Below are 13,649 nucleotides of genomic sequence, written 5' to 3' on the forward strand. Positions count from 1 at the left end.
TAGAACTACAAAAAAAATTGCCTTCAGCTATATGATCCTTAATTAAGATAAGCAAGGGTTGCCATGCAATTATTTTTCTCTTCTTCAGACTTAGCAGCAAATATGATACTGTTGTCATTTGGGGTACTAGTGCAAAGGCATGTCTGCCCCACAGGTATCTTCCTTATCACAGATTTCTACTCTCCACATAAAAGAAAACTTTTCTTTTAATCTATAGTCTGCACTACTGTAACCTGGAAGCTGGTCTGGCCATGATTAAGTTTACTTCTGATCATTAAGCCATCAAAGAAAAAAATATGTCTTTCTTCTTAGCACCAGTTCTTGGCATTTGTCCTTCCATTATGAATTCATTGCAGCACTGTGCAATATCTTTGCTTATCCATCCATCTATTTTTCCCAATTTCTGTCATTTTTCTGTTGGTCCAGTTCTTTCTAATTAATTAATGATTATAAAAAAGGCAAACTGGATCCCTAATTTAAAAAAAAAGGATAAGAATTTAAGTTTAATCAATAATTGTACAATCCCAATTCCTAATTGCCTCAAGGGCAAACTTTCAAATCAAGTTGCAAAAATATTGCATTGGGCTAATGGTGTTATTCAGTGGTACAGAACAAGTTATCAGTATAAATAAAACCATGGGTATAATCCACAGACTTTTAAAAGAAAAAAAATAACAAAATACTAAATTTTATAAACAAAATTTATGTTCTTTTAACTTTGTCACTAATACATATATGCCCTGTTTCATTGCTGTGAAAAAGAACTACTACAGACTCTATATTTCAAAATTCCTATTACCCTAAGTAGTAAAATTACAAAGAAACTTAAACTCTTGTATTGATTATAAAAATAATTAAACACATTTTAGGTGTATTAGCTGTGAAAGAGCTAATAAAAAGTAAAACAGAAAATTGAAAGAAAAGCATGACCTTTAAAATTGCAACTTTCATTATAATTTATATTTTTTGAGAAAACCAAGCACCAAATACAATGAAGCATGAAGAAATATTTATTGTTTCATCAGTTTGGAATTAAGAAGATTGGTGTCTAGATGAATACAGTTTTTACATTATGTCCATTCATGATTCATGAGAGAAGTAACAGCTTGGTTCAAATCTTCTCTGTCTTCTGGCTCCTCACCACATGCTTCCAATTGCTGAGAATATCCAAAAAGGTAAATTAAAACTGCATTGTTTAATTCTTGCCTCAATTTTTTTGTTACTAGAGAAAGCATCATCAAGCATTTAAATCTTTAAATACAGTTTAAATACATTTAATAAAACAGTTATTTTACACTACTCTGTTGAGTTTATTATCCCTTAAACCAAGCCTCTTTCTACAAATACAATATACATGTAAATTATTACTAGCAAAACAAACAGTAAAAAAACTGAATATCATTTAAATATCTTCTAGATTTACAAAAATAATTTAAAATATCTAAAACAAGAAAACTATGTTACTTTTATTTATTAGTAACTGTGACTGCATGAAACAGGATAAACTCCTACAAATGATTTCATATTCTTTTAAGGATAACATACTTGAGTTTCAGCAATTTCAAATAATTTACATTTCTTTGTTTTACAACAAAATAAAGTAGAAAACCTTTACCACTTCAAATCTTCAGAAACTTTTCTGCATACAGAGTCCATAGAGAATTCTCCTAAAATTTTCATAAGAAAAAATAAAACCAGTATAGTCAGTATTAAGAAATCATAAAAATAAATATTCTATGTTATAATCCTGAGAAATCATAGTTAAAAATCAGTTTGTTAGTCTGCAAATCTATGGTTTTATTTCATTTTCCAAAACTTCTCTTGTATCTCCCTCTCAAAAGAAAGAAAGTTTATTTTTTCTAAATAAATTACATTGGACTATGCTTCTATATTTCAGCTCTTTTGACAGAAAAATTCAAAGTGGAATAATGCATAAATATCATATAAAATTATATAAAGTTATGTTTATGCAAAACAAATGTAACAAATTATTATCGCTTCTTTCAGAAAAAAATAAAACTTAAATCTATTTAATGATTTTAAGTGTCTAGAAAATGTGTGGAAAGTTTATATTTTCCCCATATTTCAATCAATATCTCAAAAGCATTCAGGGATATTTTTTTTCTCAGTAAGGAAATGGTGAAATATTGTTTGAGAACTTGGTCCATTAACTTTAATTCATCTCCTAATAATTATTCTATGTATGAAACACAAAAGCACTTACCTGGAGAAGTTTTGCTATTAAGAGATTAGCAATAAAAATAATTTAAGTGACTACCCCATTCCTGTGATCAAACCCAGAGGCTTGATGCATTCCAACCAAGCAGTTTTATGAGAGTTAACAAGAGTTAAAAATAAGAATAATTTATTTTAAATTTAAAAATGCTTAGGGAGGACTGATGCCCTTCACAAAGGTTTTACTTACCTTTTCTTCTACTTTGAACTTTTTGTAATTTCCCTGTTATTGATCTTTCTCCTGTTTCCTAGAATACAGACATCATTGGAGATTGCTCTGTCATGGTTGGTCAGGAGTGAGCCCTCCAATATACCTGTATGAGAATCAATTAGAGTGCTTATTAAAGTGCATACTTTAATACTCTTTTACCTGAACTATTTACTTTTTTCCATTCATATCATTTTGTTCCGTTTGTTCTTTTGTCACACTGCTGGTCCATTCTTTTATCAACTTTGAAACCCTTCCTATTTTCTCTTATTTTTTGCATACAATTCTTAATTCACCTTTATACCACCATTTATCATATCTCTGTTTGTATATAAGGTATGTTAACACCAAATTCACATCTTCATACAAGTATTTTGTATTATAATGACCCTCTCCTTCTTGTTTTCTAAAGCTATAGTTAGTTGCAGATAGAGCAATTTTAGGGTGCTGGTTAGGAATATAGGCTGTGTATATATGCTGTTCATTTTAAAATTTTTAATTTTTTTTCTTTTACAAGATAAAAAAACTAGTTACTAAAGAATACTTCTGTGCTTCATTGTCATAGTATATATATTGCATAGTCCTGTTTTTATATAAAGTCCATTGTCTGAAGTTACTGTTAGGTGCACAGGTCCAGGTGCAGCAGACTGGTGAAACATTGTGGTTTTCTAGCAAGAGCGTTCCTCTGTTCCCAGTAGCTGTGTGTCTGAGATCAAGATTGAGGCTGGTAAGTCTCTAGGACAGAGTCTCCTCATGCAGTGTATAGCCACTGGGACTCTGGCACCTTTGCACAGAAACATTCCAAGGTAACAGGTATGCCACAGCCATGAGGTCATCAGAGACCCCAATCTCAAACAAAGCTTCCCATTCTCTGTCACTGCTCTCCACAGCAACCTTCACTTTAAGATTGTTTTTCTTAGGCTATTTACTTAATGTAAATTTTAACAGAAGGTAATTTAATATTATCTATTATATTTCAGAAATTCTAATAAATTGATTGACCAGCACCATTTTACCAGTTGGAATGAGTTGTCAGAAATGGTAATAGTGCTTTTAGATCCAACATGTGACAGACAGGTGTTGTGTAAGGTGTCTGTTCATCTTTGAATTTGATTGCTAGCAAACAATGTAAAAGTCTATGGTTTTTTCCCAAGTTTAAGTCACCATGAGTTAGTAGTTTAGGAAAATAAACCACTCTAAAAAGAAAGAGCCCAAAGTACCATCAGTCAAGGAAAGAGAAAAGGTGGCAAAGGCCTTTGGAGATTTGGGGACATAATAAACTGAGAGAAATTCCTTCAGTGGTAATAGGTTAGATTCTCTCACCACTCTCTACCTTCGCTTTAATAGTATAACTAATGTAGAAAAGAACATAAGAAACCTGTCAAGACTCAGAAAACTTAGCATTTGAGGGAACAAAATCAGACCTGCTGAAATTGGTAAGAGGATTTGAATTATTGCTTTTGATTTTAGTATGTGTTATGATTAATAATTTTTGAGTGATTTTCCATATCAGAGAATTCCTAATATGGGTTGGGGTTATGGCTCAGTGATAGAATGCTTGCCTAGTATACATGAGGCCCTGGGTTCAATACTCAGTGCCATATATAAATAAAGTAATTAATTAAAGTTATGGTGTAAAAAAATCTTAAACAAAAATTCTCTATACTTTTTTATAAGTTGTATTTTCCCTGTGATTTACTTAATGCTACATTACTTGATATTATTTTATAGGCTTAAAAATAAGATAGAAAATAGATGTAAGTAGACATTTATCACAAACTGAATCTGCTCTGATTTTCATTGGAGAAAATGAATTTGAAAATGTTTGACTAATTTTAAGTTGTCATTTGTTTTTAAAGCATCTAACTATTTATACTAGATATATTATGGCTCTACTTGTCTATTTTCTGACTTTCTTTTTTTTATCTGAAGACTTTAAATTCATATCACTTTCTACTTAGTGTATCACTAAAGGTTGTCATATTAGAGCTTTGTGAAACAGCAATGCCATAGGAAAATATATACTTTTTATTTTGAAAGTTCTTACATTTTCATTCAAAAGTCTAATATTAATATAGTACAGTGTATATCCACAATAATACAGTGTATATCCGTATATGTATCCACAAGAGAGTAATTAAGAAAAATAAATGTAAGTAACTAGCAGAAAAATCATTAAAGGAAAAGGAGCAGGAGGAGGAGAGGATGAGGGTAAGAATTTAATACAGAAGTGGAGCAAATCATACCCCATGCATTTGTAATCATGTCAAAAGGAATTCTAATGTATCACTAATATCTTTAATTCATTTTTCATTTTGAGTGAATTTTAGATTTATAGCAAAACTGTAAAACCAGTAGAAGTTTCTCATATATCCTGCACTGAACTTGCCCTAATATTAACAAAAATGGTAAAAATCAAGAAATTAATATCGTTACAATCATTTTAACTTAATGATTTGTTTTATTGCACTTGTTTTTTTATCCAATGTCCAATTTATGTTTCAAAATTCCACATTACATTTAATAGTCATGTGTCTGTAGCCTCCTCCAATCTGTGAAAATTTGAAATGATAAAAGTCTTTTAGTTGAAGGACTAAAAGTCTTTCCTTTTTAAAAATATTTTTCAGTTGTAGATGGACACAATATTTTTATTTTGTTTGTTTATATTTTTTATGTGGTGCCAGGGATCAAACCCAGTGCCTCATGCATACTAGTCAAGCATTCTACAACTGAGCCACAACCACGGCTCCTTTCCTTTTCTTTTATGACCATGCTATGTTAAAAAGTCCTGTTCAGATATTTTGGACTATGTCACTCATTTTTGGTTTCTGTGGTATTTTTTGTGACTACTTTGAGTATATTTGTTTCTGCTGAGAATAACATAATAGTGACTATGGTGCCCTTCTCAATGAATTATATCAGAGGATATATAATGTTGATAAGTCATATACTGGTGATTTCTTTGTTTTGGGGGGGGTAACTGAGATTGAAATCAGGAGCACTTTACCACTGAGCTACATCCTCAGTCCTGTTTATTATTTGAGGCTGGGTCTTGCTTACTTGCTGAGATTCTCACTAATTTACTGAAGCTGGTCTCATACTTGTGATAATCCTGCTTCAAACTCTCAAGTTATAAGTGTGCACCACCATGCCTGGTTTATTGGTGATTCCTCTAATTCTCCACTTTAAAGTTAATAATTTTCTTTTTTAATTAATAATTGTCTTGGTTGATGTTCATTTTAGTCCGTGCAAATATATTGATTTTCCTTAATATTTTGTCCATTATTTTTAGCACCCATTGTGGTCAATTTCTGCAACAATTATTACAGTATTGTAATGGTGATTTTTTAAAGAATTGCCTATTTCATTCATTAATGTGAATTCTGTAAGGAAGAACTCTCCTCTAGCAGTTTACATATCAGTTTATACTCATTTTTTCCATTCTGTGAATTATAATTCACTATTTATATACATTTTATCACTCAAGCTATTCTGTCTTTTGTTACTATGAACTCTTATGAGTCGATTCATGTGATTTTTGATGTATTATTATTTTTCAGTTGAGTTTTTTTTACTATTTGACTTACATTTATCTATTTCAATTTTAATGAGTTTTTATTTATTTTAATTATATATGACATTAGAATGCAGTTATGTACTTTGCTATGTCATACAGAGATGTGATATAATTTCTCATTTTTCTGAGCGTACATGTTGCAGAGTTATATTGGCCATGTAATCATGTATATACCTACAGTAATAATGTCTGTTTCATTCTACTATCTTTCCTAGCCTCACATGCCCTCCCCTCCCCTCCAACCACTTCCCCCTATCTAATCTAAGGTAATACAATTCTTCCCTAGTGCCACTACCTTATTGTGAAATAACATCAACATATTAGAGAAAACATTCAGCCTTTTGTTATGTAAGTTTGTCTTATTTTGCTTAGCATGATATTCTCCAACCCCAGTCATTACTACTAAATGCCATAATCTCACTCTTCTTTAAAGCTAAGTAATATTTCATTGAAACACACACACACACTCACACACACACACTCACATATATATATAACATTTTATTTATCCATTCATCTATTCAGGAACTATAGGAACTATAGTATGCTGATTTTAAGTTCTTTGGATATAAACTAAGGAGTGGGATGGCTGGGTCAAAAGCTGGTTCCATTCCCAGTTTTCCGAGGACTCTCCATACTGCTTTACATAGTGGTTGAACCAATTTTCAGTTTCACCAGCAATGTATGAGTGTGGATTTTTCACCACATCCTCACAAACATTAATTGTTGCCTGTATTCTTGATGATTGCAATTCTGACAGGAGTGAGAGGAAATCTTAGAGTAGTTTTCATTTGTATTTCTCTAATTGCTAGAGATTTTGGAACACTTTTTCATGTATTTGTTGATCAATTGTATTTCTTTTTCTATAAAGTATCTGTTCAGTTCCTTAGCCCATTTATTCATTGGTTTATTTGTTTTTATGGTTCTAAGTTTATTGAGTTCTAAATATATCTTAGAGATGAGGGCTTTATCAGAGGTGCATGTGGTAAAGATTGTCTCCCATTCTGCAGGTGCTCTCCTCACTTTACTGGTTCCTTTGCTGAGAAGAAGCTTTTTAATTGGAACCCATCCCATTTATTTATTCTTGATTTTACTTCTTGCACTTTATGAGTCTTGTTAAGGAAGTCATATCCTAGGCTGAAGTGGTGAAGATTTGTGCTTATTTTTTTTTCTATTAGTTTCAGAGTCTCTGTTCTAGTGCCTAAAACTTTGATCCTCTTTGATTTGATTTTTGTGCAGGGTGAGAGATGTAGGTTTAATTTCATTTGGCTACATGTGGATTTCCAGTTTTGCCAGCACCATCTGTTGAAAGAATAGGCTATCTTTTTTTTCAGTGAATGTTTTGTCTAGTATGAGAAAATCATATTAAATTGTGTGGGTTTGTCTCTGTGTCCTCTATTTTATACCATTGATCTACATGTCTATTTTGGTGCCAACACCATGCCATTTTTGTTACTATAGCTCTGTAGTATAGTTTAAGGTCTGGTATTATGATACCTCCTGTTTCAGTTTTCTCACTAAAGATTGCTTTTACTATTCTGGGTCTCCTATTTTACCAAAAAATATATCATAATTGCCTTTTATATTATAATGAAGACTGTCATAAGGATTTTAATAGAAATTGCATTATTGCTGTATGATGTTTTTGGTAGTATGGACTTTTAAACTATTAATTCTGCTTATTGAGGAGCATCTTTCCATCTTCAGAGGTTTTCTTCAATATCTTTATTTAGGTTCTGTACTTTTTATTGTAGAGCTTTTTTACCTTTTTATTCAATTTTTTCCAGATATTTAATTTTTGAGGCTATTGTTAATGGAATCCTTTACATAATTTCTTTTTCAGTGGATTCATCGATGATATATAGGAATGCATTTGATTTTGGGGTGTTGATTTTGTATCCTGATACTTTGCTGAATTCATTTATTAGTTCTAGAAATTTTCTGGTGGAATTTTTTTGGGGGTATTATAAATGTCATCAGCAAATAGTGATAGTTTGAATTCTTCTTTTTCTTGTGTGTCCATTTAATTTCTTTTGCTTACCTGATTTCTCTGGCTACAATTTCAATGATTATGTTGAATAGAAGTGGTGAAAGAGGGCATTCCTGACTAGTTCCAGTTTTTAGAGGAATGCTTCCAATTTTTCCCCATTTACAGTGATGCTAGCATTGGGCTTAGTGTAGACAGCTTTTACAATGTTGAAGTATGATCCTACTATTCCTAGTTTTTCTATTGTTTTGAAAATGAAATGATTCTATATTTTTCAACATCTATAGAGAAAATTTTATGATTCTTGTCTTTAAGTCTATTGATGTGATATATTAGATTTATTGATTTCCATATGTTGAACCAAACTTTCATCCCTGGATGAACACCACATGGTCATGGTGCACTGTATTTTAGTGTATTTTATGTATACAATTTGTCAGGAATTTATTGAGAATTTTTGTGTCTATGTTCATCAGGGGTATTGGTCTTAAGTTTTTTCCTTGATGTGACTTTGTCTGCAATTGGTGTCAGAGTGATAACAGCCTTATAGAATGAGTTCAGAAGGGTTCCCTCCTTTTCTATTTCATAGAAAAATTTGAGGAATATTGGTATTATTTCTTCTTGAAATGTCTGGTGGAACTCAGCTGAGAATCTATCTGCTTTTGGGCTTGTCTTGGTTGATAGGCTTTTGATGGCATCTTCTATTTCCTTGCCTAAAATTGATCTATTTAAAAGGGCTGAGGTTGTGGCTCAGTGGTACAGTGCTCAACTGCACGTGTGAGGCACTAGGTTTGATGCTTAGCATCACATAAGTAAATAAATAAAATAAAGGCATTGTGTCCATCTACAAAAAAAATCTTAAAACTTGATATATTTTAATTGTATATGTCCACCTGATTCAGTTATGTTTGTAGAAATCATGGTTTGTAGAAATTTGTTGATGCTTGAATCAAATGTATGAAATATGATATGTCAAGAGCTTTGTAATGTTTTGAACAACTAATCATAAAAAATTAGAAAACAACAAAAAAAAGATTTTCTCTTTTATTTGAAACTAAAATATATAAATATATAAAACATTGAATTATATTACATTGAATGATTTCCAAATATTAAGCCATGTTGTGTATCTGGAATAAGTCTCACTTGATCAGGATGGAGAGCTCTATAATTTCCATTTTGCTATTGCCTCTTTAATAACAAGGTAATGCTACTCTCATGTGTTTGGAAATGCCCTGGGTATGCCGGGGAGCTCACCCTGACACCCAGGTTAGAGAGGCCGCCACCCTGGAGGGGGGAGTGCCCCTCTGCCCTGGGTGCACTGGGGAGCTCCCCCCAACACTCAGGTTAGAGGGGCCTTCCCCTTGGAGTCAGGACAGCCCTTTCCAGTGGGTGCAGAGGGGGAGCTCGCCCCCCCACACCCAGGTTAGTGGGGCATTCCCTCCGGAGGCGGGAATGCCCTCTACTTGGGTGCGGAGGTGGAGCTCCTACCCCCAGGACACCCAGGTCAGAGGGGCCTCCCTCCTGGAAGGGGGGGTGCCCTCTCCCCTAGGTGCGGGGTGGGTGGTGGGAGCTACCCCCACCTGGACACCCAGCTTGGAGGGGCCTCCTCCACAGGGGTGAGTGCCCTCTCCCCTGGGTGTGGAGATTGGGATCTTCCCCCCAACACCCAGGTTAGAGGGGCCTCCCCCATGGAGGGGGGAGTGCTCCCTCCCCTGGGTGCGGAGGGGGATCTTCACCCCCACACACAGGTTAGACGGGCCTTGCCCCTTGAGTCTGGAGAGCCCTCTTTCCTAGGTGTGGAGGGGAGTTTCCCCACCCCAAACCGGGGTTAGAGGGACCTCCACTCCAGGAGGGAATGCCCTCTCTCCTGGGTGCTGAGGTGGAGCTCCCACCCCTCTCACACCCAGGTCGGAGGGGCCTCCTCCCTGAGGGTGGAGTGCCCTCTCCCCTAGGTGGGGACTGGGGACGGGAGCTCCCCACCACCACCCCGACACCCAGGTTGGTGAAGCCTCCACTGCGGAGGGGGGAGTGCCCTCTGCCCTGGGTGAGGGGTGGATGGGGAGCTCAACCCCCCACTCTGACACCCAGCTTCCAGGGGCCTCCCCCAGGAGGGTTAAGGTTAGGGTTAGAGTGGAGTGCCCCTCTGCCGTGGGTGCACAAGGGAGCTCCCCTGGACGCTCAGGTTAGAGGCGCCTCCCCCCTGGAGGGGGGAGTGCCCCTGTGCCCTGGGTGCGCTGGGGAACTCCCCCCGACACCCAGGTTAGAGGGGCCTCTCCACTGGAGGTGGGTGTGCCCCTCACCCTGGGTATGCTGGAGAGCTCTTCCTGACACCCAGGTTAGAGAGGCCGCATCCCTGGAGGGGGCCGTGCTCTCTATGCTGGGTGCACTGGGTTGCTCCCCTGGACACCCAGGTTAGAGGGGCCTAGCCCCTGGATGGGGGAGTGCCCTCTATCCTGGGTGCAGAGGGGGGATCTCCCCCCACCCACACATATACCCAAGTTAGATGGGCCTTGCCCCTGGAGGGGGGAGTGCCCTCTCCCCTGGGTGTGGAGCGGGGGGAGCTCCCCTCCAACACCCAAGTTAGAGGGGCCTTCCCCTGGAGTCGGGAGAGCCCTCTCCCCTGGGTACGGAGGGGGAGCTCCCCCCCCAACACCCAGGTTAGTGGGGCATCCTTTCCAGAGGGGGGAATGCCTTCTACCTGCATGCAGAGGTGGAGCTCCTACCCCTGCGACACCCAGGTCGGAGGGGCCTCCTCCCCAGACTGGGGAGTGCCCTCTCTCTCAGGTGAGGGGTGAGGGGAGGGAGCTCCTCCCCCAACCCCAACACCCAGGATGGAGAGGCCTCACCCCCCAGGGGGTAGTGTTCTCTCCCCTGGGTGCGGAGGGGGGAGCTCCCCCACACACACCCAGGTTAGTGGGCATCTGCCCTAGAGGGGGAGTGCCCTCTCCCCTAGGTTCGGGGTGAGGGGCGGGAGCTCCCCCACCCTGACACCCAGGTTGGTGGGGCCTCTCCCGCGGAGGGGTGAGTGCCCTCTGCCCTGGGTGCGGGTGGGAGGGGGCTCACCTCCCCACTCTGACATCCAGTTTCCAGGGACCTCCCCCAGGAGGGTTAGGGTTAGGGTTAGAGGGGGGAGTGCCCCTCTGCCCTGGGTACGCTGGGGAGCTACCCCTGACAGCCAGGTTAGAGGGGCCTCCCTCCTGGACGGTGGAGTGCCCTCTCCCCTGGGTGCGGAGGGGGCGAGCTCTCCAACCACACCCAGGTTAGAAGGGTCTCCCCCTTGGAAGGGAGAGTACCCTCTCCTCTGGGTGCAGAGCCAGGAATCTCCTCCCCCCTGTCACCCAGGTTAGAGGGGCCTCCCCCCGACACACACCCAGGTTAGAGGGGCCTCCCCCCTGGAGTCTAGAGTGCCCTCTCCCCTGGGTGCAGGGGTGAGCTCCCTCCACAAACCCAGTTAAGAAGGGCCTCCCCGTGAAGGGGGTAGTGCCCTCTCCCCTGGGTGTGGAGGGGACAGCTTCCCCCCCCCCCCCGACACCCAGGTTAGAGGGGCCTCCCCCCTGTAGGGGGGAGTGTCCTCTCCCCTGGGTGCGGGGAGGATGAGGAGGGTGCTCCCCCCACCCCGAAATCCAGGTCTGAGGGGCCTCCCCCCGGGAGGTGGTAGTGCCCTCTCCCTTGGGTTCAGGGGTGGTGGAGCTCCCCCCCAACCCAACACCTAGGTCCGAGGGGCCTCCCTCTGGAGGGGGGGGTGCCCTCTCTCCTGGGTGCAGGGGGGAGCTCCCCCCTTCACCCAGACACCCAGATCTAAGGGTGCTGCAGAGGAAATAGGGCCTGGAAGGCAGTCAACCAAGATGGGCCATCCTCTCAGGTACTGTACTGTCCCTGGGCCTGAGGATGGCAGGCTGGGGGTGGCAACAGCAAGTGTCAGGGCAGCCATAGCAGCTACAGCACAAAAGAGGCTGCAGGGCGCTCGGAGCCTTCCTGGCCCATGTTCCTCAGCTCCCGCGGGAGGGATGGGAAGGTGCTGGGTTGCTGCTGGTTGGAGCCTGGGAGGCCCACCGGGCTTTCCCTTGTTCCTCCTGCAGGCAGAGCTTCAGGCTGAGGCTCCTTGCTGGGAAATGGCACCCTTCATGCTTGGTAGCAGGAGTCAGGGCGACTCAGGCTGGGCAGGTGGGACCGGCCCAGAGCTGAGAGGGAGGCCCCTCCTCAGCCTTTTTCTGAAGTCCTGAGGCAGACTCTGGGGTAGATCTCGAGCTCCTCCCCATGGTTGGCAGTGGCCCCTAAGGGGACCTCTATAGGTGAGGCTTTTGGCCCTATGTGGGCTGGGGAGTCCTTGGGTGTTAGGAATTCACTCTGCTGGACAGACACAGGTTCCAGAGGGCAGGAAACTTTTCTTCCCCCTGTATTTTCTAAAGATGTGTTTGTTGAAATATAATTGTCGTGTAATAGACTTCACATATTTAGGAATGTGCAGTTTGGTAAATATGATATATGTATATACCCATGATTTATTTTGCCACAATCATAGTGAACCCCTCTCTTATAATCCCAAGCATTTCTTTAGCCCTTTCCTAATGCCTTGCTAACCCCCCACTCCCCAGCCACCCACCCCAAGGCAACCACTGGTCTCTTCTCTGTTGCCATACATTATTTTGTATTTTCTAGTGCTTTACCTAAATGAAAGCCTACAGCATGCAGACATTGTGTGTAACTTCTGTAACTTGGCATGATAATTATGATATTTTTCCAAGTTGGCCAGCACCACATGGTGGGGGTGGGAGCTGTGCTGATGGCTGATTTCGTGGAGGGGCCGCAGTCTTCTGTCCCAAGGTAGTGAGAACCTGTGTGGTTCCCCTCCACCATAATTTGCACCTTTGGGTTCCCAGGTGGTTTTCAGAGCCCTGACAGCCTCATTCTTGGTGGCAGGTGTTTTAATAAGGTGCCCTGCATTGCAGTCCCCCCAGTGGAAAGCTACATCATGATTTTGCAGCTAGAAGAGCCCAGGATCAACCTGAGTGGAATCCACTGCTTTGCCTGAACTGCTTCTAATTTTCAGAGCTCTTATGGGTTTTCCTGTTCCCTGAGCTTGTAATCATCAGCACAATCACATGAGAAGTGTAGCTCTTGGGGGATGAATCTGAAGACCCCAGGGTAAGAGCCCCTCTGCATGGGGAGGCCTCCTTACCTTCCCGGACACTCCTTATTGCCGGTGATGTACCCACCTTCTTTCCCTCTGAGGTTTTGGGAGAAATTGTTCCTGAGAGGGCTTCTTCCTTGCCTGGTGTCATCATGCTCTTTGGAAACCAATTCAGGGTCTTTCCACCTTTCCCTGACTGATCTGTGGCTCTGAGCTATGTCTTTCAGCTCACTCCATAGAAGGACAGTGTTCCTGCTGTTGTTGCCCAGGATATGTGCAGTGCTTTGTTTATTGCACAGTGAGATCAAACCCAGGGCCATGTGTATGCTCAGCTCTACCACTGAGCCACACCATCAGTAGTCCCCAATTCTTGAATTTGACTCTCCCTTACCTCTCTTGCTTGTCCTGAAAAGGGGTTTGTGAGCTGGAGCCTGAGTGCCCATTAGGTATGACCAGCTTTGGTGGGCCCCACAGGCTCAGTGACATCTGATTGGGCCATTTCTGAAGT

This window comes from Ictidomys tridecemlineatus, unplaced genomic scaffold (genome assembly GCF_052094955.1).
Source record: "Ictidomys tridecemlineatus isolate mIctTri1 unplaced genomic scaffold, mIctTri1.hap1 Scaffold_36, whole genome shotgun sequence".
Lineage (NCBI taxonomy): Eukaryota > Metazoa > Chordata > Mammalia > Rodentia > Sciuridae > Ictidomys > Ictidomys tridecemlineatus.